The following is a 22,018-nucleotide window of genomic DNA, read 5'->3' as shown; positions in this document are numbered from 1 at the left end:
AATATACCATAATATACAACTTCCCCCATCTAACTATTGTTTGTGAAGTATGTGGGGACAAAGGTCAAATAACTACTTTCTTAGGCAATGAGTTTAGAAGAAATGATTTTGCATGTAGCCAGAGGTGGTTTCTTTTCTTTCTTTTTCTTTCATTTCTTTAAAATGTATTTAGAAATAGTGCCTCTTTAAATCAATATCACGTATTTCCAACTTGACCATTAACACCAAAATATTTGAAAATATTCTGCCCTGGAACTTAAAGATGGGTTGAATAGTAGTATTTAGATAGTAGTGTTGTTTAAATATTCTCACTTCCAGGTCTATGTTTATTTTTTTCTTGTTAGAGAGAAAGTGAATGTAAGTATTTCTGTCTCAGAAGACTTTTTCTTTTAATTCTGGAAAAATGTCACAATACTTTTGCATTACAGTTTCAAGAATAAATTACTGTCAGAAAAATGGTAATGAGCGCATTATCAACTTTTTGTCATATTTAATTTGGCTTTTTTGCTCTCATTTTTCATCTCAAAGAAGCAATGAAGGACTTCAGACTCTGCAGATTTCTTTGTAGGGCCAATGATTTGCTTTCTTGAACATCTTTTAGGTGGTTTAATGGTATGGATATCGAGGCCAAGTGAGGAGTTCTGAATTTTACTGTTAATTTTTTACCCAATTTTTTCTTCTCATATATTTTTGGAACTTGAAAAAAATTTGCCCTGTGTTGTTCAATTTTTATTAATCTAACACTGAAACAATAAGATGTTATAATGAGTTTATTAAGAATCTATAGGCAATCCCTGGCTGCTGTGGCCCAGTGGATTGAGCGTTGGCCTGTGAGCCAAGTGTCGCTGGTTCGATTCCCAGTCAGGGCACATGACTATGTTGCACGTCAGGTCCCCAGCTGGGGGCGCGAGTGAGGGGTAACCACACAGTGATATTTATCTCCCTCTTTTTCTCCTTTCCCCTCTCTAAAAATAAAACAAACAAATAAACAAATAAATAAATAATTAAAAAAAAAGAATTTGTAGGCAAAAGTTATAATTGATATTTATATATGTTTATCTATGCAGGTTAACAATATTTAAGTAGTCCTATAGATTTTCAGAAATGCTTGTCTGCTTGTTAGTTGCTTCCTTTGATATTTTAAATACTAAAAAGAAAATGAGCTTTTCTGTAAAAATTATTTTTTAAATAATTATAATTTGTTTTCCAATTAAATTCAGTAGATAAGTGTTCAGTTGTTATAATTATTAAATTACATTAAAATCTAATTGGGAATGTATTTCTCACACTAGAAAGAAACATAAAAACTACTACTGGTATAACAAAGTTTGAACTAACAATGGTGCCATTATTTAAAATGCAAAATTAGAAAAGAGTTCAGTTTTCTTTTCATGGAGGAAAAATGATGAGTTTGTAGTTAGACAAATTGAGTGTTTTATATTTTAATTTAAAAATGCAACTGCTAATTATATAGGTCATGGTGAAACACTGTGCAATTTACTTTACTTACCATGGCTATAGAAAGTTTCTTTTGGAAATAATACAATGAAAATGACAGGAATTATCACTCTGTATCTCATAGTGATGAAAATTACTATTGATTTTTTCCCTTCAGTACGAGTTCTTATAATGACCATAAAACAATGGAATGATTGAGCAAACCATTTGTGTTTTGTTTGTTTTTTGCCTTTTGCTGAAAATGCTGGATGACTACATTTATTTTTTCTATACTTTGTGTATTTTAGGTCAGTACCTCACCCTTGTTTCTCTCAGTCTCCCAGGACCATTTACTTGAGTTTGAATGTGTTTGTCCAGATTATCTTGGTTGGCTTCTCATATCATGATAAGAAATTCATCTAAGATCTAATTTATTAATGTATTCTCTAAAGAAGAACCCAATTAAATTCAATGAGTATTTTTGAAATTGTGAGAAAGGTTTTCTAATAGTTGAACATCACAAAAAAATTCTATTTCCAAGGAAATTTCCTTATGCTGATAAAATTTGACATTTTATACAGAATGAATTTAAGTACACTAGTCACTTCCATGAGAAATAGTAGTGAAAAATAACTTATGAAATGTATCACTAGAGATATACATAGTTAATATTAAGCCTGAAATTTTAAAAATATTGTCTGCTATATTTTTACAGCTTATGGTTACTTTAAGTTTAGTGGATTTCTTTGTTAAAGTATGTTTTCATTAAAAAGTAATGAGAAGAGAAACAAAGGAGAAAAGGATGAAATCAAAAAGTATTGCTGATAGCTGATTGGTTTTAAAATCAATCTATAAATAATCATGTTATTTTGATGTGCAATTCAATATGCTCTTGGCACAGTAGAAAAGTAGCAGATAAAATGGAAGTTTCATGGGTTTAGAATTCAACAAAAATTCTATTAAAGTCTGCTTTGCCTAAGTATATAGCACCATGAGTAATGTTATGAAATTATGAGAACTTCTACTAACTAAGCAGATAAAGAATCTGAACCTGGTCCACAAAGATGTGCTCTTTGACCTGCATAGTATTGGCCTACCTGATGTTTTAAACTGGTATTATTTTGCCAACATATATATTTAAAAACATTGTCTATAAATCCAGATTATGGCTTCTTTATATATATATATATATATATATATATATATATATATATATATATAATGTAAATGCGTATATAACACAGAGATTTTCAAACTTTTTCATCACATCAAACTAATTACTAAACTTCTGCAGCACACTGAAAAAATACATTATATTTTTTGCCAATCTGACAAAAAATAGATATAATTTTGATTTATTCATATCAGATGGCTATTGTGGTTTTGGCTGTTGTCTTTTTTTTTTTTTTTTAATTTGACAATCTAAGGAAAAAGAGGTCAGTGCCCCTGATGAAATAGTCAGGTATTGCATGTTTTGAAAATTGTTGATGTCATATAATATATACAAATATACCTTTTCCATGAAAAATTATTGATATTATATGATATAATATGATGTGACATGGTATAAAATTCCTACATGGCAGCATTTGGCAGATGGCTTAATATCTACCATCTTTAGCAAAAATGTGTTGTCTAGGTCTCTCCCGTTCCCTCTCCTCCTTATTTCTCCTTAACACTGAAAAAGAAGTTATAGACAACATGCTTCATTCATACACATAACATGCCTCATCTTTGTAGAAGTTGTTATTTTAATTCCCTATAACAACTGCATATTTTTAAAGACTATAATGATCATAGTGACTATATGATTTCTTTAAAAGTCATTATTACTTTTACATTACAAATTTCTGAAATGAAATTATTCATTACCTCGCTTTCTACAATAACTTATTCATTTCTGGAGAACTTGGTTGCTTGTGGCTTGTGGACACCACTTTGAGAAGCATTGGCTTATACAGTAGAGTGGTAAGTACATAACATTGCATTAAAGGCCAAATATCATCTGGTCCTGGCTTTCTTTTTTAGCTTTGGCTCATACAAAACATACCTCTCCTCAAAACCTTTTTATGAAATCATGAGGTAAGACTTGCAATTATTAGAATGTGCATGCTCACTTATAAATCTGTTTGTTTATACATTCCTTTGTCCAGTATATTTGCTCAACCTTTTGTCTATCTGGAAAAATAATTTTGGCAGGTATTTTGCTTTCCTGACTTATCTATCAGCCTAAAGAATAAGGAACATTCTTGTTTCACTTTCTACGTTCAGCATTTTAAAGTTCATGGAACAAATTAAACATCAAGTAATTCAAAATATGCTTACTGAATAAACAAATGAATGAATAAATGATGCTGTAGTGACCAAGTCAAATCAAACCTGAACCTACAAATTAAATAATAACCTAATCAACAACTGTGGTGATTTGTAGAAAAGATAATTTATATTTTGAGTTTTTATTTTCAGAAGATAACCTAAGAGAGAACAAGATGTTTTAAGAGTAGGTACTGGCTAGAGACTAAGACAGAGGAGGATTTTCTTTTTATGTCCCTTCATCATGCCGGGCAATATATTACCAAAATATTTCAAGAGATTCTGCAGAAACCTCTAGATGTTCTAATATTTCCCCCTATCTGTTGGAGCTTTAGAATTACTGGAGTTATTGGGGGTTTTAGACAGCAGCTAGTTAAGCAGGTAGAACCTCCTTAAAACATTAATTTTTAGCTACTTAAGTAGGCGTTTGATTTTGTTACAATTTCACTCAGAAAAGCAAAAACAAGTGATTTGTTTTGGAGTTCAGTTTCTAAAAACTGTTTCATAAAATGTCAAGGAGCTCTTCGAAGAGCTTAAACATCAAAACACCAAATACCTATATTTTAAAACTTTCATAAATATTGTGTCTTTGAACAAAAGTGTCATGAGATTCTGGTTTAGTTTTTTTAAATATCTGGACTCCTCCACATTAGATACCAACACAGTCATAGTTGACAACATCTTTTCAATGGTACGAGTGGTTTCCAGTGGTTGTCAACAGTTATAAAAGAGTCATCCGCACACTTTTGATTCTGTCCATTGTGAAATTAGTTGAATGAATATTGCTTTTTCATGCAACTGACTTTGAAATTGTAGGTAATTGAAGAAATTTATTTTCTCTATTGCTTATCTATCCAGTTATCTTTTCTTTATTCCCCAACAAAGAATAAGAGCGATGTGCAAAACAAGCAACAATCAACAATAATAATAGAATTATGCCGCCTGTGGGGGTGTAATAGGTGTGGGGACATAAGGCAGTTGAAATGTTAAAGAGTCCTAAGGCTTTCTCTTTCATCTTTCCCTTTCCTTTTCCCTGGCTGCTTCCCAGAGGTGGAGGCGTGGGGGATCTCCGTGCCTCCCACAACTCCTGAGCCACAACCCCAAGGGCTGGATCCTGGGCTTTCCCCCTTCTCTGCAGGTATTAGTACTCAGGAGGGGACCTGCGAGGGAAACTTTTTTTTTTGGTGCCAGAATAGCTTTTAAGTTAGAAGCAAATTAGTCATCCTTCCAAATGTCATCAAGAATAGCTATGCTGTGATGACCACTGACTATCAGCAGTTGCACTCTGCTTTCAATAACTAAAACATTCAGCTGCAAGACAGTTTATCTGCATTTTAGTTATAGTGATAGAGAGATTAACCTTTCAGGGAAATGAACTAATGTGGAAATTAAAGATCAGATACCAGAGTCAGTATAAAAATCCCTGTCAGGTGAAAACAGCTGGAGCTACAGCTAGCCAAAAGCTTTACAAATTATTTAATTAAGGTATGTCATAGAAGTAAATGAATTAAGGAGACAGGGGAGTCTACATCAGTATTATACAATTTTTGAGTGAAGGTTAGGAAAAATAAACATTTTTGTTTTTCACGATATGAATAATAGTGAAGACTAGATCTCCCTACGTCACAGTGAATGGCTGCATCATCCAGTCTCACTGAGGAGGGAAGTGCTATGATGGGTTCTCTGAAAAATAGTTTTTTATGTAAGGTACCAGTTGGTCTGGAAAAGCACAATTTAAAAGTCAATAAAAACTAGTCTGACACTGTGTCATTCTATCATCCAGCCACGAGATACATTTTACCAGAGGCAGCAGATAAGTATCAATAGAATGTGTTTAAGCTGGCATTGAAACATAGTTATCTCATTTATGTCTTCAAATTATGCCCAGATCAAATCAACTGAGTGAAATATTATCGAATATGAACTAAATGATGGTATAACAAGTAAGATCATATTTCCCCAAACACGTAATCCATCACTGAACTGTTAGAGCATATTCACTTAAAAGAAATCCATTTTTCAAAATCTACACATTCACAAGGACTCTATTTAAACAGTAGCTGACACGTACTAATGTGGGTGGAAGTAAAGAAAAAAAACTAACCCAGGAGTTTTCCAATGTTTAAAGTCACATAGTTTAAATATGTTTAAAAATAGAAACTTGACCAAGCAGTTACATTATTCTATAATCTCTGGTTTACATTCCAGTTGCATTTGGGAAGAATGACCTTAAATTCATAGTGTAGAATGGGAAATGGGAAAAGACTGGATTCAGTGATATTTTCAATAGAAAATATGAAAGAAATCATAATGTAACTAAATATCTAGAGGCAGACCTTCTTGGTTAATATATCCATGAATTTCAGCATATTTTCATGAGGTCCAAGGTTTATATGGAAAAAAGTTTATGAAACCTTAACCTCACAACCCTGTTTCACAAAAGTTTCTCTTTTTATTTCCATTTTCCTTTCTTCTACCCTAACAGACAGAAAACTTCCTTAAAATGAACATAATTGAAAGATAACAAACAGCTCCTGACTATTAACTTTTAATTTATGACCCTTAAGATGTAAAAAGAAATTTTAACAGGAACTCTATTTAGGGTAGAGAGATTCTTTCTTATCTTAACAGGAAGGAAATGGCCGCTTGGTCTCCACCTTCTCTGTGAGCAGCAGAGGAGATAAGGTGAAGGAAAGAAAGCTCTAAGGGAGGGTCTGTGAAGTACTATTAATCTTACTTGTTAAAAAAGCCAAGCAATCCGCTGGGTGTATTTATCATTCGTGTAATTCTAGTACCTCACCCCCAAACTTTTTTTCTGCTTTCCCCTGCCTTGTCCCCAAATAAATTTAAAAACTCACAAAGCTGCCTGATGCTAAGTAATTGCAGTTTGTTTCCCTGGTACACATAGAGGAGCCCCTAATTTAACATACTGTGGCAACATGGATACACCACTAGCTCCATTCCAGTCTGTCATGGGCCCTCAGTTCAGTTTAAGTATAGTCCAATACTTTGATCATAAAACAGCTTGGAGTCAGAGTTTTCCTTCTCTGACTCCAAAAAACCTCCGCTGCCTTGCGGCATACCTCTTCAGGGGAAAGGCTAAGGGAGTAAACCCCGACAGAAAATCCGGAGCCGGAGTCCCTAAGGCGGTTTGACGTTGTAGTCAACACCGGCAACTCCTGCGGCGCACCTGAACCCAAGCTGTATTGACTCCGTCTTTCCCTTGGACCCTTCAGCTGCGAAGAGAGGGGGGGTCTGCTGCATGGGCAACAGCAGACCCTCCATATTACCCTGCCCAGGCTCTGTAGCTTCAGCGTCATCACAAGATGTCGATTCAACACGGGAGGAGACAGATACCATGTCACTCCCGAGTCGGACTGCACAGCCATTCTCGGCGGTGCAGATAGACTCTTAAGAAGCTACACCATCGTCTCTCGAGACGGACGGCTGCCGACGAAAACAGCTTGACTCCATTCACTCAGAAAACCTTTCTTCAGGGACTACTATATATGAAACACTCTTCTAGGGGAAGAGGAATCAACAATGGACCAAACAGGAAAAAACAAACAAAAAATTAACCAACTATCCTGGAACTTACATTCCTTTGCTTAGACACCTATTCAGAATCTATTGGCTACTATGCTATTGGGTCAAAGGTAAATGAGAATCTGGTCCTGTCCCCCAGGACAGCACAGTCTAGTAACATAGAACACTTCTTAATTTCAAGTGTATATTTCTTTAAAATGTTTTTTAATTGAAAAAATAATAATATAGTCTTACCTACATTTCTTTATAAATTCAATGTACTCCCAATAGAAACTCTTTCCCTAAGATGATATCCGGGTGTATAAGGAGAGGCATGTGCTTATATGGACAGCCTCATGACAAAGGTAAAGAGTTGGAGTTTTTTATGTACTGACTTCTCATCTCAGTGTGTGATGTCCCTTGCATACTTAGTGAGAGAGTGAGCAAGACAAGTCAGGATGCAATCATATTACAGTGTGGTCAGCACTGTGATAGACATAGACATGGCTCCCACATTGCACCACTCCAGGGGCGCCATCCACATAGACCAGAACCTGTGCCGCACAACAGAGAGGAAATGTAGTTCAGACTTTGGAATTAGAAGAAACAACCTACAAAATGAGACCTAAACAGTGGATGGAAGTTAACTGGATAAAGGCAGAGGAGGTAAGTAAATAAGGATCAGATAAACAAAAGCCTAGAGGCCAGAGAAAACATAACTTAAGAAGGAATTGAAAGAAGTTCATTTTAGCTGGAGAGGAGTACAAGAGGAATAAGCATATGCTATTGAAACAAGAATGTGGCCCAGCATCTACATGCGGGCCTTTGCTTTAGTTTCATTTTTTAAATTAGGATGCTAGTTTAAGACACAAACATCCCCCACAAAAATGAAGAGGTGAGACTTCATAGCTGGTTCCAAAGGTAGTTTCAGTTTTGGAAATCTAGAATAATTATGTTAAATTTTATCCATTAGAGAGATTTTTTCTTTCTTTTCTTTCCCCTTCTTTCTTTCTTTCTTTCTTTCTTTCTTTCTTTCTTTCTTTCTTTCTTTCTTTCTTTCTCTCTTTCTCTCTTTCTTTCTTTTCTACCCATGCTCATGACACTAGGTATCAACCACAGGGGGAACTAGTGCACTGATTGCTAAGAAATTTTATTTTGAAATTATTCATTGTTTATTTAAACTAATAGCTCTGGTAGAGGGTAAAAGACATATGTTCATATGATGTTACCACATCTGAAAGCTTCTGCATCTCTGATAATGCATAATTAAGCCCTGATACTAAGTACAAAGTCATACTTTATAACTATTAGGTTATATTTACCATAAAAATTATTTATAATAATAGTCTATAATTATTGAATATAAGCCCATATGCCTACCTCTCTACTTGATAAGACCTTTAATTGCATTATTTTATTTAATAATCTTCACAACTACCAATTGAGAAAGGTAGTATTATTGTCTCCATCTCAAATTAAGGAAATGGAAGCATGGTAATTTAAGCAAGTTACCTAGGGTCTCACAACCAATAAACTCTAGTCCATTAGGCTTAGATTGTACTTCTGATTGCTACAGATACACATCTATTAAAAAAGTTTACCAAAAATAAGCTTAGTCACTGCTTTATCAGACCACAGACTACACTTAAGGGGGGATAAATTAGTTTAAGATATGTAATTACTAATTTCATGGAAATTTTTCATATATTTCACCATAACTTGACCTTTGCAATGGCCATGCTAAAAAGAGATTCTTCCAATAGCTTTGGTAAATGGCTGATCATTTATCCTATAATATAAATTGTTCTAATTAATTTTCAATAAATGAAGCCTGGTAGTTCAACACATGTATCAAAATAACCTTATTAGCATATGGCAAATCTTAGAGTGCAGTTTAATTAAGCTACTTTTAGAACATTATAACACTTCTTCATTGGCATTGGGACTGTGGATTAGTGGTAAATCACCTTTTACATAATGAAATTTTATTTCTGTGCAAGGCCCAGAGAACTTGATAGTTGCTAATAAAAAACCCAGCCTAAAAAAGTGCTTTATGGCTTTCTTTCTAACAAAATCTACAATTACATTCATTTTCATTTAAAGAAAAAAAATGGTCTTTTTTTTAGCTTGGGTCTTTAAAAAGAACCCGACTTCTAAAAAAAAGACTATTATATGCTTGATAGTTCTCCAACTAGATAACTATATTTTCTTGGGCTCATTCAAAACTTATTTGAAGCATCTGGAGAAAGTTAGAAAAGAATATGTGCCAAACAATGCTTCGGTTCACCAGTTCAACTCATGACCAATAAAAACAAGAAATGTATATAGAATATATCTATTACTTGCCAAAAATTACCATCTACCAACGAATGTTTCTAAAACTTGTTAATTGCTCATCCCACCTCCAAACATATTTTTATCATTGCCCTTTAATATGAATAATTTATGACTTTCCAGCCAAGATGGAAAGGTAGGTAGACACGCTTTGCCTCCTTCCACAACCATAAGGATTACATCTACCACAAAACAAAAAACAACCAGAACTACCATAAAATCGAACTGCATGGAAGTGCAAGAAACAAAGATATAAAGGAGTAATATTCATCCAGACAGGTAGGAAGGACATTGCCAGAGTAGAGAGGATGCAGTACAACAGCAGCAGCAGCAACAAGACAGTGGCTGTGGCCAACCAACAGAAAGAGCAGTCACACATTGTAAAAGTCAGGAAGGGCACCTGGGAGGGCGATCCCAGGCCAGACCATGCAGCTCATGGTTCCAGCGCTGGAAAAATAAAGCCTCATTGCTTCTGACTGTGAAAAACAGTGGAGGCTGGGGTGGCGGATGAAACTGCTGCTCTCTCAGGAGAGCCCATTTAAAGTGCCCCCATAATCCTAGAACACTAGCAAACTCACCCACTCTGGGAACCATCACCAGGGCAACAGCTAGAGGAGCACCCGTTGCATATGGAAAGCAGGTGAAGTGACTGGAAAAAGATCAAGTGCCAAGAAAGTGGCATTGTTCCCTTTCTGACTCCTTCCCCACATACAGCGCCACAAGGTGGTGAACCAGGTCACCCAGCACTGATGAATACCTAAGGCTCTGCCCCTTACGGTGTAACAGGTGCAACAGCTCTATCTAAGACACAGAGGCAAGCACAGGAGCCTGTCAAGTTGAAGAGACAGAGAAGTATGACCCAAAAGAGAGAACAGATCAAGGCTCCAGAGAGAAAACTAAGCAATGAGGAGATAGGCAACCTAACAGATGTAGAGTTCAAAACACTCGTGATAATGATGCTCGCAAACATGACTGAGCATGGCAAACACTTAAGGGAAGCAATGAAGGCTATACTAAGTGAAATGAAGAAAAATTCACATGAAAACAATGGTGAAGGGAAGGAAACCAGGGTTCAAATCAACAATTTGGAACATAAGGAAGAAATAAGCAATCAAACAGTACAGAATGAAGAAACAAGAATTGAAAAAATGAGGAGAGGCTTAGGAACTTCTGGGACAACTCTATATGTACCCACACCTGAATCATAGGAGTACCAGAAAGACAAAAGAATGAGCAAGAAATTAAAAATCTATGTGTAAAAATAATGAAGGGTATCTTCCCTAATTTGGCAAAGGAAATAGACATATAAGCCCAGGAAGCATAGAGAGTCTCAAACAAACTAGACCCAAAGAAGACCAAATCAAGACACATCATAATTAAAATGCCAAAAGTAGACAGTTACATTTAAGGGAGTCCCCATAGGACTGTCAGCTGATTTCTCAAGAGAAACTTTGCAGGTGAGAAGGGACTGGCAACAAGTATTCAAAGTGATGAAAAGCAAGGACCTACAACCAAGATTACTCTATCCAGCAAAGTTATCATTTAGAATGGAAGGGCAGATAAAATACTTTTCAGATAAGGTAAAGCTAAAGGAGTTCATTATCACCAAGCCCTTATAATATAAAATGTTAAAGGGACACATTCAAGAAAAAGAAGAACATCAAAACTATGAACAGTAAAATGACAGCAAACTCGCAACTATCAACAAATTAATTTAAAAGAAAAAAGAAACTAAGTAAACAACTAGAACAGGAACAGAACCATAGATATGGAGGTCATATGGAGGGTTATCAGTGGGGAGGGAAAAGGAGGAGCGTGGGGGGTAAAGTGCAGGGAATCAAAAAGAGGTACAAAATAGATAGGGGGAATGTTAAGAATAGTGAACTACATGGGGAAGCCAAAGAACTTATATGCATGACCCATAGACATGAACTAAGGGGCGTGGGGTATTACTGGAGGGAAGGGAGGTACTGGGCAGAGGAAGTCAAAGGGGAAAAAAATTGGCACAACTGTAACAGTATAATCAATAAAATATATTTTAGAATATGTATAATTTACATGTTTATTTATAAATTATAGACATGTCCAATCATATAGAAACTTTTTTTATAAAACATACAAAATATAAAATCTTATAAGGATGAGATAAAACTGTAATGAATATTTTACTTTTAATTGTGCAAAAGCAAAAAGCCTTTTGTTTGTCACTAAAACTAACCTTGGATGCTAAGGCTTAAAATGTTTGCCAGCACTGGCTAGAGTGTCTCAGTGGATTGAGTGCTGACCTGTGTACTGGAAAGTTGCAGGTTTGATTCCCAGTCAGGGCACATGCCTGAGTTGCAGGCCAGGTCCCCAGTTTGGGGATGTCTAAGAAGCAACCGATTAGTGTTTCTCTCCCTCTTTTTCTCCTTCGCTTCCCCTCTCGCTAAAAATAAACTTAAAAATTCTTTTAAAAAATAAATAAATAAAATGTTTGCTAATCAAGCTCCTACTTAACATCACTAATTGATATTAAAAGACACTGCATATACTTAGGATGAGATTTTTTATTAACAATGTGGATAAAATTTTGATTTCAATGTTCTTGATGATTTCAACTTTGTGGCTGACACCTTGGCACATGTCATTGGGTCATTGTTGTTATTTCATGATATAGCTAAGGAAGACTTACACAAAGAGTAGAGGAAATGCTTGTTTTGTCATTTTTGTGTACTTTGTCTTTGTATTCAGTGTTAGTATTATCTTCTATCTGCAGCTTTCTTGTGGGAAGCTTCTTAAACCACAAGCCCATTTGGTGAGTTTAATTTAAACTAGATAATTCAATCTGCGAGTCCATTTACTAGGCACACAAACACAAGTTCATTACATAAGCAGAGGGTGTGTGTGTGTGTGTGTAGAATTCCACTTTCCAACACTTAGCATCGCGGCACTCCTCTTTTCCCCTAGGATGTCATGTTACATGACAATCACCTTATGACATAAGCACCTAGCAAGGATACCAGTGTCCATCCATAGTAGTAATTAAATAAAAACTAATAAATAGAAATACGTATCCATTAATAAATCCACTTTTTCTTCTTGTTTTTAAAGATAAATAATAACTACAAATTGAATTTTTGATACTGTCTTCCAGGACCTGAATAGGATCACTGTACCAGAGAACAGTGGATTGAGTGTCGGCCTGCGAGCTAAGTGTCGCTGGTTCGATCTTCCAGTCAGGGCACATCAGAGAAGGAAAACTCTGACTCCAAAAAACCTCCGCTGCCTTGCGGCATACCTCTTCAGGGGAAAGGCTAAGGGAGTAAACCCCGACAGAAAATCCGGAGCTGGAGTCCCTAAGGCGGTTCGACGTTGTAGTCAACACCGGCAACTCCTGCGGTGCACCTGAAGCCAAGCTGTATTGACTCCGTCTTTCCCTTGGATCCTTCAGCTGCGAAGAGAGGGGGGGTCTGATGCATGGGCAACAGCAGACCCTCCATATCACCCTGCCCAGGCTCTGTAGCTTCAGCTTCACTGGAGAGGACACTCCAGCGTCATCGCAAGATGTCGATTCAACACGGGAGGAGACAGATACCGTGTCACTCCCGAGTCGGACTGCACAGCCATTCTCGGCGGTGCAGATAGACTCTTAAGAAGCTACACCATCGTCTCTCGAGACGGACGGCTGCCGACGACGACCAGAGAACAGAGATCTTTATATATAATACATAAGGAGACCTAGGTTACCTGTGATGTTAATGTATCTTTCCAGAAAATAGTAGAATGTAACAGGATATGGTGATTTGTGCATTGGTTACAACTGTGTGCTCCATAATGAGACTCTTTGGCTTTGGGCACTGGTTTCACCATTTGTAGGCTAGACGAGTTAGGACAATTTATTAACCACTACTTGTCTTGATTTCTTCATCTGTAGCAATGGGCTAATAACACTCATTATTGTTCAGATGATTAAATGAGATAGTCATGATACCTGGTAATATTCACTAACTGATACATGTGGTACTATGACATATGAACGATTCTTATATTGTAGAGAATTGTTTTGAGGAACACGCACTTTCACTCCTCGTGCTTGGCTGACTGCAGATAATCTACGCACTGGAGTTTTCATTGTGAGAGAGACGATGAAAAAGAGGGCAGATTTTGCAGTTAAATGGGACTGTATTTGGAGCTAGCTCTGCCACTATTAGTTGCCTAATTAGATACAAACTCCTTAGCCTGTCTCTTTTCCAGTGTAGCGATAATAAATCCTAGGCTAGGTTGGGGAAGTTAAAATATATATATATACATATAAACTATGACTTGTATATATAAAAATTACAGATACTATCATTATTATAATTACTGTTATTACTGAAAGATGATATAAATAAATGATTATCATTTTCATTGTTTTTTTATATAATGGTGCTTTTAAATCATACTAATCATTTAATATCAGGAATTTGTTTTTTAAAAATAAATTAATAATTCCATTACATGTTTTAGAATCAATCCAGACTATAAATCTTCTGCATATAACAAGATATCATGGATATTCATAATAGCAACCTCCCAGGCATTAAAAAACCTAAAATTAAATTTTGTATCATCAATACATATTTTATTCATGTAGTCAACATACTTTGAGTGTCACTGTGTACCAGGCACAACATTGAACAATAAACCAAAATTCCTTGCCCTCATGGAATTTAAAATCTAAAGGAGGAAGTGAGCCTGTAAACAAAATAGATAAATGAAATAGTAAACAGTATATTAGACAGTGATGAGTCACATTGGAAAAATACAGCAGGGAAGAGGAGCTGTGTCAGGAGCTGGGCTTATTCATGTTTTAAATAGAGTGGTTAGGAAACGTCTCACTGAGAAATTGATATCTGAGCAAAGACCTGAAGTTGAAGAAGCACAGACTTGTGAGTACCTGGGGGAAAGGTCCTCTGGGCACAAGAGTGCAAAGGGCTGAGGCCAGAGGGGCTGGAACAGAGCAATCACAGGAACCAGTGGGAGATGAGGACAAAGATAGAACAGTAGAAGCAAGCACTTGAATGTCATTGTAAAGATTCAGGATTTTAAATCAACTTTGGTTGGATGTCCACAGCAGGCACTGCATAGAGAAGCGACATAATCTAACAAAACTGTACTAGTACTGTGATGAGTCTTAAAGAAATAGAAAGAATATGTAGGAGAATTTTGCCATCACCCAGAAGACAGATGTGGAGGAGTTGATCCTCATTTGGTAGCAGTGAAGGTTGTGAAAAGGACTTCAGAGGGCAGATGTATTTTTGAAACAGAGACAACAAAATTTACTGATGGACTGATGTGAAATATGAGATGAGGAAACTGGGAGGAGCAGGTTTTGGGGAGAAGATCAAAATCTCAGTTCCAGACACATTATGTTTGAGGTGACTGAGACATCCAAGAAAGTATATCAACTTGGCAGTTGCTTATCAGTGTCAGGAAAAATCTCAATGGAGATATAAATGCGTTAAATATAACTAAATACTGGCTGTATTTCATTTTAATCCTGTGCAAATTGCTTACCCAGTCAGACTAATATACAGCATAGCAGCACTTCCTTAAACAGAACAGTAAATTAAAAAGAAGCCAATTTAGATAAATAATGAGACTACCAAGAGAAAACTCATGAAACATCTGGGCATCGTCATTTTAGGTCTTAAATGAAACCTATATTTGAGAATAAAACTATCGTGTTTTGTTTTCATTTGCTTGAAGGCTTTAGAATGAGTGAAAAAGACACTCGGGGTGTGACTTCAGAACAACATATTAAAGACACTGACAAGTCAGTCAAAGGCTGAAGAAAAACCCTTAAATCCAGTTAAAATTTGAGAAAGCCAATAGAAGCAAACTCAGGTGATAGTTTGAGTAATATTTAGCAGATTAATAATACTAACCGACACACTAAAACAAAGTCTATTTCAATATTTGTTGTATGGTCTGCACACATGTGTGAATGTATATATGTACAAACTGGCAATCCATAGGAGGTGCCATTCTCAAAGCAGAGGAATTCATCATGCTGTTGCCGATCGTCTCATTCCATGTAACTTCATTAAATTCAGGAAGGACAGGTTCACTCCTCTATATGTGCGTCTGCTAGTCATGTATTTCTGGTTACTAGTATGCTTCCCCCCTAGACTAATCTGCTTATCATAATTCCACTCACCATCAGAGTTCCTTTTCTTCATGAACTCTTTCCCAAACTTTCTAAACCTCTGTGATATCCTCCAATTCTCCATAACATTTGAGCTTTTTGAAATGCTTTATTTGCCGGCATCTAGAACAGTGGTTGCCAGAGAGCAAGCACTTAAGAAACGCTTATTAAATCAGTGAATAAATGAATAAAAAAGCAAAGCATACTCTACCCTCTCTTTGCAACTAACAATGAGCATTTTCACATTAAATGCTCTGAGAAGTTCTGCATTAAATACACCCACCTAACTTTGCCACTCCCAACCTTAGTTGACCTTCTCCTTTTCTCTCTTAATCTATTTACATAGAACATTTTCTGGAAAGCATGCTTGAGGAATGCATAATTCGGGAATGGGCTACTAATGCACTATAAAATTTCATGTTTAGAAAATATTGGCCACTTTGTCATTTTAAAGTTCAATTAAAAGAGTTATAGCCCAGGTTTTTGTTATGTTCCATATATCATCATAAAAATAATTATAAATTCTAAACATCTATGCCTCCTTCTTTATGCATATGATGCATTAGTGGTGTAAGATAAGAAGAAAACATGCATTTCTCTAGATTACATTAGTAGTCAATTTCCAGTATGTTAAATCACCAGTCATTAGAAGTGATTAAAGAAATCCAAATAAGAATTGATTTGGTGTTATATAACCAAAGCGAGATAATCACTACAAACTTTCATTCAAATATATCTATAGTGTAGAGGCAGTAAGCCTTGAAGATTCTTCAATATAACCATGATATTACTTTTAGCTTTTTGAGACTTCCTTGCTAAGTATTCAAAAGAAATGCTTGAATTGCTCTGTCTTACACTTGAAAAACAAGTTGAAAAAAAAGAGAAAAGAAGAAGAAGAAGAAATACAAGATTTGCCACACTCTTTAATGTCATTTTTTCCTATAAAATCAAGGATCAGCAAACGTTTTCTAAAAAGGGCCAGATATTAAGTATTTTAGCTGCGCCTACTCAGGTCTGCCACTGTAGCATGAAAGCAGCCAGTGCACCAAAGAATGGACATGAAAGTATTTCTCTTCAACGTTATCTACAAAAATAGGCAGTGGGCTGGATCTGGCCCATGAGTAACAGTTTTCTGACTGCTGTTGTGCAGAACAAAATCTCCTCACTCTGTAGCTCTGCATCTGGAAGAGCATGTGACTTCTAGTATGATGGGATTTAAGAGGTTCCTCAGAGTCAAAATTTTATTTTTTTACATTCATTCAACCTTAGTGCTCTAAGTTCTCCTTTGGTCTCATTATTTTAGCCATTTCTTTGGTTTAACACACTCCCACAGACTGTTCTTAAACACAGGAATGGATGAATACTCAGTAAATCGTTCATTTATTCACTCTTACCGGGGAGGTCATTTGCTGATGGCTATCGATAAGTTTTATTTGGGGAGTTGTTGGTAGGGTGGGGCAGAGAAAGGACAGCTGAAGAGCATCTAGGCCCTTCTTGAACTTTCAGGCCACTTGAAAAAGAACAAGGGAAAAGAGAGGGCACACCACGCATGGAAGAGACAGGGCCTGCCAAAAGCAGACTTCACTGGTTCATTTTCCATGAGGCTGTCCCTGGCCTTTCAGTAGAATATAATTTAGGCTCAATTCTGTTTCTGCATTTAGAAATGTAGAATGTTATTTGTGAAATATCTTGAGGGGGGAGTGGGAAAGAAGAGGGAAGAGAATAGGAATGGATGTTCTATTTTGGCACATGGGACCTTTTTACATTGTTTTATGTATGGGAGTCACTAAATAGATGTTTGTTGCTTTAAATTATTTCACCTTTACCTCTAAAATGGTGAAAATTTCTTCAAGCTCTTTCCTAGCCTTTCACCTCTGGATCCACCTCTATTTTATCACTTTCTTTTCCATTTTAGCTTCTTCCTTCTAATGATCAAAGGGAAAGAAGGATGGGAAAAAGAGAGAGAGGAAGGTGGTAGGACTGTGGTTAGGTCTGAAGGACAAGAAATAGAACAATTTTGGCTTTCCCATTCCAATTTCAACCTCTCTCCTGACATGAAGCATAATGTCTTCTGTAGAAATAAGCAATGATTTTACTTTAAATATCTTAGCAAGGACTACCTTAAACATGAAAAAATAATATTTTGGGTTTATTTAATTTGAAGAAAGGAAAGGGGCACCCCAACAAAATGAAGACCAACTCATTTTTAACGTAATTTTAATGTGTATACAGGATTTTAAAAATCAGTCTACACTTTAGCACAGTTTTCAACTTCTCAACATTTAAATTTCATTATTATGCATCAGATCTTGTAAGTTTAAAAAAAAACACTGTCTTTTGTGATCAAAGTAAACTAAATCTAAACCCTCATGAACCATGTATGTTAATAAATTCAAGTTTCTAACATAACATTTACATCATAGCATTTTAAATTCATCTTGCTTGACCAGTGAAAAAATAAAGAATGTTCAATTAATAAAACAACCTCCAAGAAAATGTGTTGTTTATTTTTTTAAATGATCAAACTTTATGGAACATAATCATGTATTTATAAGTACTTGGAAAAAGAAGTTCTTTGCTCGGCATTTCATATACTAAATGCATTACAGTAGATATGAGTATTATATATAGTATAAATAAAACATGAAAGGTTAATCTAGGATGCCAATGAAAATATGGTTCATAAATCTCTTATTTTTCTTAGTTTCATGTTTCTTGAGTGATCTGTCATAGCTTCTAAGTTACAAATATTTAGAACTAGAAACAGCATCATGCAAGCCTGCAAATTAGTCCAGAATTTCATCAACTACAAATCCCTTTTCATTTGCTTGCATATGTTTCTGTTTTATTTTTAATATTTTCCTGCTGTTTGAATTTGGGACTTTCCCCTCCCCGTTTTAATACAATGTAACACTTAGTAACGAACTGAAAGAATCCATGCCCTAAATACAGTAACAGATCTGAGTTAATTACTCTATAACGCTCTTGACCTGGCTGATGTGAAGCAATGTGGGTTTACCTGTTGCACACTTTTGCTCCAGCAGCTTGGACAGTAGGTAACACCACTGAACGTTTAAGATGAGAGACTTTTCACTTTCTCTTCAAAGAGCAAAGAAGTCCCAGGTGGATAGGAAGGACATAAAGAGGTCAGTCTGCTTTTCTTTTGTTAGAATGACACATAAAGTTAATCATCAGATGAATCTCAAAAGGTGCTCTTATCCAAGAAAACAATCTAAAAGATGTTTAATGTGTGTATATTTAAAATGCTTAATATGTGTGTATTTAAAGTGTGTGAGAGAGAGAGGGGCAATAAATACTAAATGACCCAGTAAACTCTATTACATCTTCCAATCTGGCCTCCCTAGCCAGACCCCAGGAGCCCCAGTAAACAGGCCATGAACATGCTCCTCTAATGGCTTGCTTCGCCACTGTCAGCAAAGGTGACATTGAAATCTGAACAGTATATCCATTTCCTAACACCAGCGGTAAAAAAAGATCCCCTTCTCTTGTGCAGTGACGTATTTGGATTTGTAATATGGTTTTATTATCAGGCTGTAAACATTTGACTCTCGTAACATTTATATTGCTCAGAGAACTCACCTCGTTTCTCTCACCTCTCTGATTACTCCATCTTTTTAATATTCTAAAGCCTCACAAATCTGACCTTATTCACAAGATTGCCCTATCCTGAAGTAGCTTTCCATTTCTCAATCTTCTAGAACATTTACTGTAACACATACATCAGTGCTTAAAATATGATGTGTTTTTGTCTAAACATTTCACCAGTATAAATCTTAGCTTGCCAACAAATGGAAATTGCCTTTGGTTCAACGTTGTATTTTGAAATAAATATGGATTTTGAAGTAGATTGTTTTAGTGGTTAAAACATAATGTTTTAAACAGACTTTTTAAAATGGAAGATATTGGAGGAAGTTTTAGGACCATTGACTTCTTATGCTAATTCCTGTATAAGCATCTGCCATCAGATAGATCCTGGCTGACTAATGGGATGGAGTATCACTGCGTTTAGATGAAGTTGTATGAAGAGGAAAATGCTGAAGAATTCTCAGAACCACTGCTTGTTTCACAGAAGCAGAGTGTCTGTCTCTGGACATGTTTAGGGATTTTGTTTACCTTCTTTGCTCTTGGTGTTTCATTTTAAGCTTTGTTGTTTAACATGTAGAGATCTTCAATATTATTTATATTGATAACTTTGTAAAAAGAGTTGGATTTAGTTTTAACTTAAAACCCAACATCTACTTATTATTTCCCCATTTTCACCTCAAAATCCCAAATGATCTACCTTTTATTGGCATATCCATCATGGAGAGAAATATTTGGGATAGCAATATTGTCACAGATCCATCAAAATACATAACAATCCATGGCTTGACCTCTCAGGTATTCAATTTGTAGACTCTTGGAACAAAGTCTTTCTGAATGCTTAAATTTAATAAGTAAGCTCTTAGGATTGTTAAAAGTTAAGTCCCACGTTTACAGAGATTTCAATCAACAAAGAGTTGACCTCACAAGCATTGCCACACCTGCTAATCATAGCACATTCTTTCCTGTAAATAAGCATGTGCTTTTCACTAGAGAGAGAAAAAATTGGCAAAACAGTTACAGCAGTCACCCATCCATTCAGCATTTGTGGAACCTTTGTGTTCTTCACCCAAAGAGTGTAAATGTCGTCTACATAAATAAGTAGTATGCCATAAATGACATTGAAGAGAGTCTCATTTAAAGTATAAAATTCAATTCATTCATTTATTTTAAAGTATTTATTGTGAACCTATTCAATTCAAGGCTATGTCATATGTGTTAAAGATGCCATGTCAAAGAAGAGGGCCCTCATCCTGCCTTCTATGAACCTAAAGTTCACTGTAGAGGATGATACTAAGACCTGAAGGACAAAAATCGACTAACAGTGCAAAGATGTTGGGAGGACATTGTCAGCAAGGGAACAAAGAGTAAGGGTTGGAATCCAGTTACCCTCTAGAGTAGCTGCAAGGCAGGAACTGGCGCAGTGTATTTGAACCACAGAAAGAAGACCAGTGTGGGCTGGACATAGAAAACAATCAGAAAGATAAATTCTGTTCAGATTGTAGTGGGTCACACAAAAGATGAGAGTGGTATGTGAGAGGATACTAAGTACAGGGAAGCTTTCATATGAGAAATGTCATGAAGTGAAACCTCATTAAATGAAAGTTGAGTAGGAGTTCGGGGGTGACAGAAGGGAGAGGGCATTCAGACAGGTGATGCTGAGCACAGGCAGAGAATCCCAAGACAGCAGGATGCAGCAAAGTGCAGAGTGGCACCAAGTGTAGGGCAACATGGCAAAGAAGGGGAGGCAGGCATGTCGGGGCTGCAAATGCCGCAAATAATGAGAATGTAAACAACAGTGGCTTGAATAGTTAGGAATTTAGTTTTCTAACAATAACTTCTGTAGTAAGAACTTAGTGACTTAAATCCAGCAACTTAATGATATCAGGGCTGAAGATCTGTCTGAGGTCTTCCCCTCATGGGTTCAACATGGATGTTACAGCTGTGGTCATGTCATCCCTACCCCATGTTATAGGCAGGGAGTGAGGCTCTGAAAGGTACAGAAAATAACTTTTTCTCTTACAATGCTTCTTTCTTATCATGGAAAAAATTTCTTCCTCAGTTAACTCTCCAGAAAACTTTTTCTTATAATTGTGTATTATGCCCTCCTTACATGAGAAATCCAGTTTTCCTAAGATGAAAGGATCTGTCTGAGAAAATAAGATTTTCTTAGCAAGGAAGAGGAAGAGGCGATACACCTACTGTAGTGGCAGGTACAGAGTCTGCCAGAGCAGGGGCTAATGATAGAGGGCCTTTAATTTCCTTGTGTTAAGCAATAGGTTTTCTCTTGTGTAAAACAGGCCCCTGGCTGAAACCTCAGCTTATGGTAGTTTAACAGTCATCATGTATTTTTTGTTCCTTTATATTTCCCATTTGAAACACTTTTTTTTCCCTGTCATTTGTATATAGCTTTGATTTTTTTCCTTACTATTGGCCTCTTTTTATCTAGGGGGTTTTGTGGATGAAACAAGTATTATCTTAATTCTTTTATTGGTTTTTAAACTAATACATTCAAATCCAGTAAATAAAATCTAACAGAATAGAATTCTTTCTAAGCAGTTTACAATACAGTTTTCTAGTAGATTTTTCTCATGTGTCACAAATGTAGACACATATATTATTTACGCTACCTTATTG

The sequence above is a fragment of the Furipterus horrens genome, unplaced genomic scaffold (assembly GCF_987537825.1).
Source record: "Furipterus horrens unplaced genomic scaffold, mFurHor1.1.pri manual_scaffold_1, whole genome shotgun sequence".
Lineage (NCBI taxonomy): Eukaryota > Metazoa > Chordata > Mammalia > Chiroptera > Furipteridae > Furipterus > Furipterus horrens.
Note: the sequence above shows the minus strand (reverse complement) of the source record.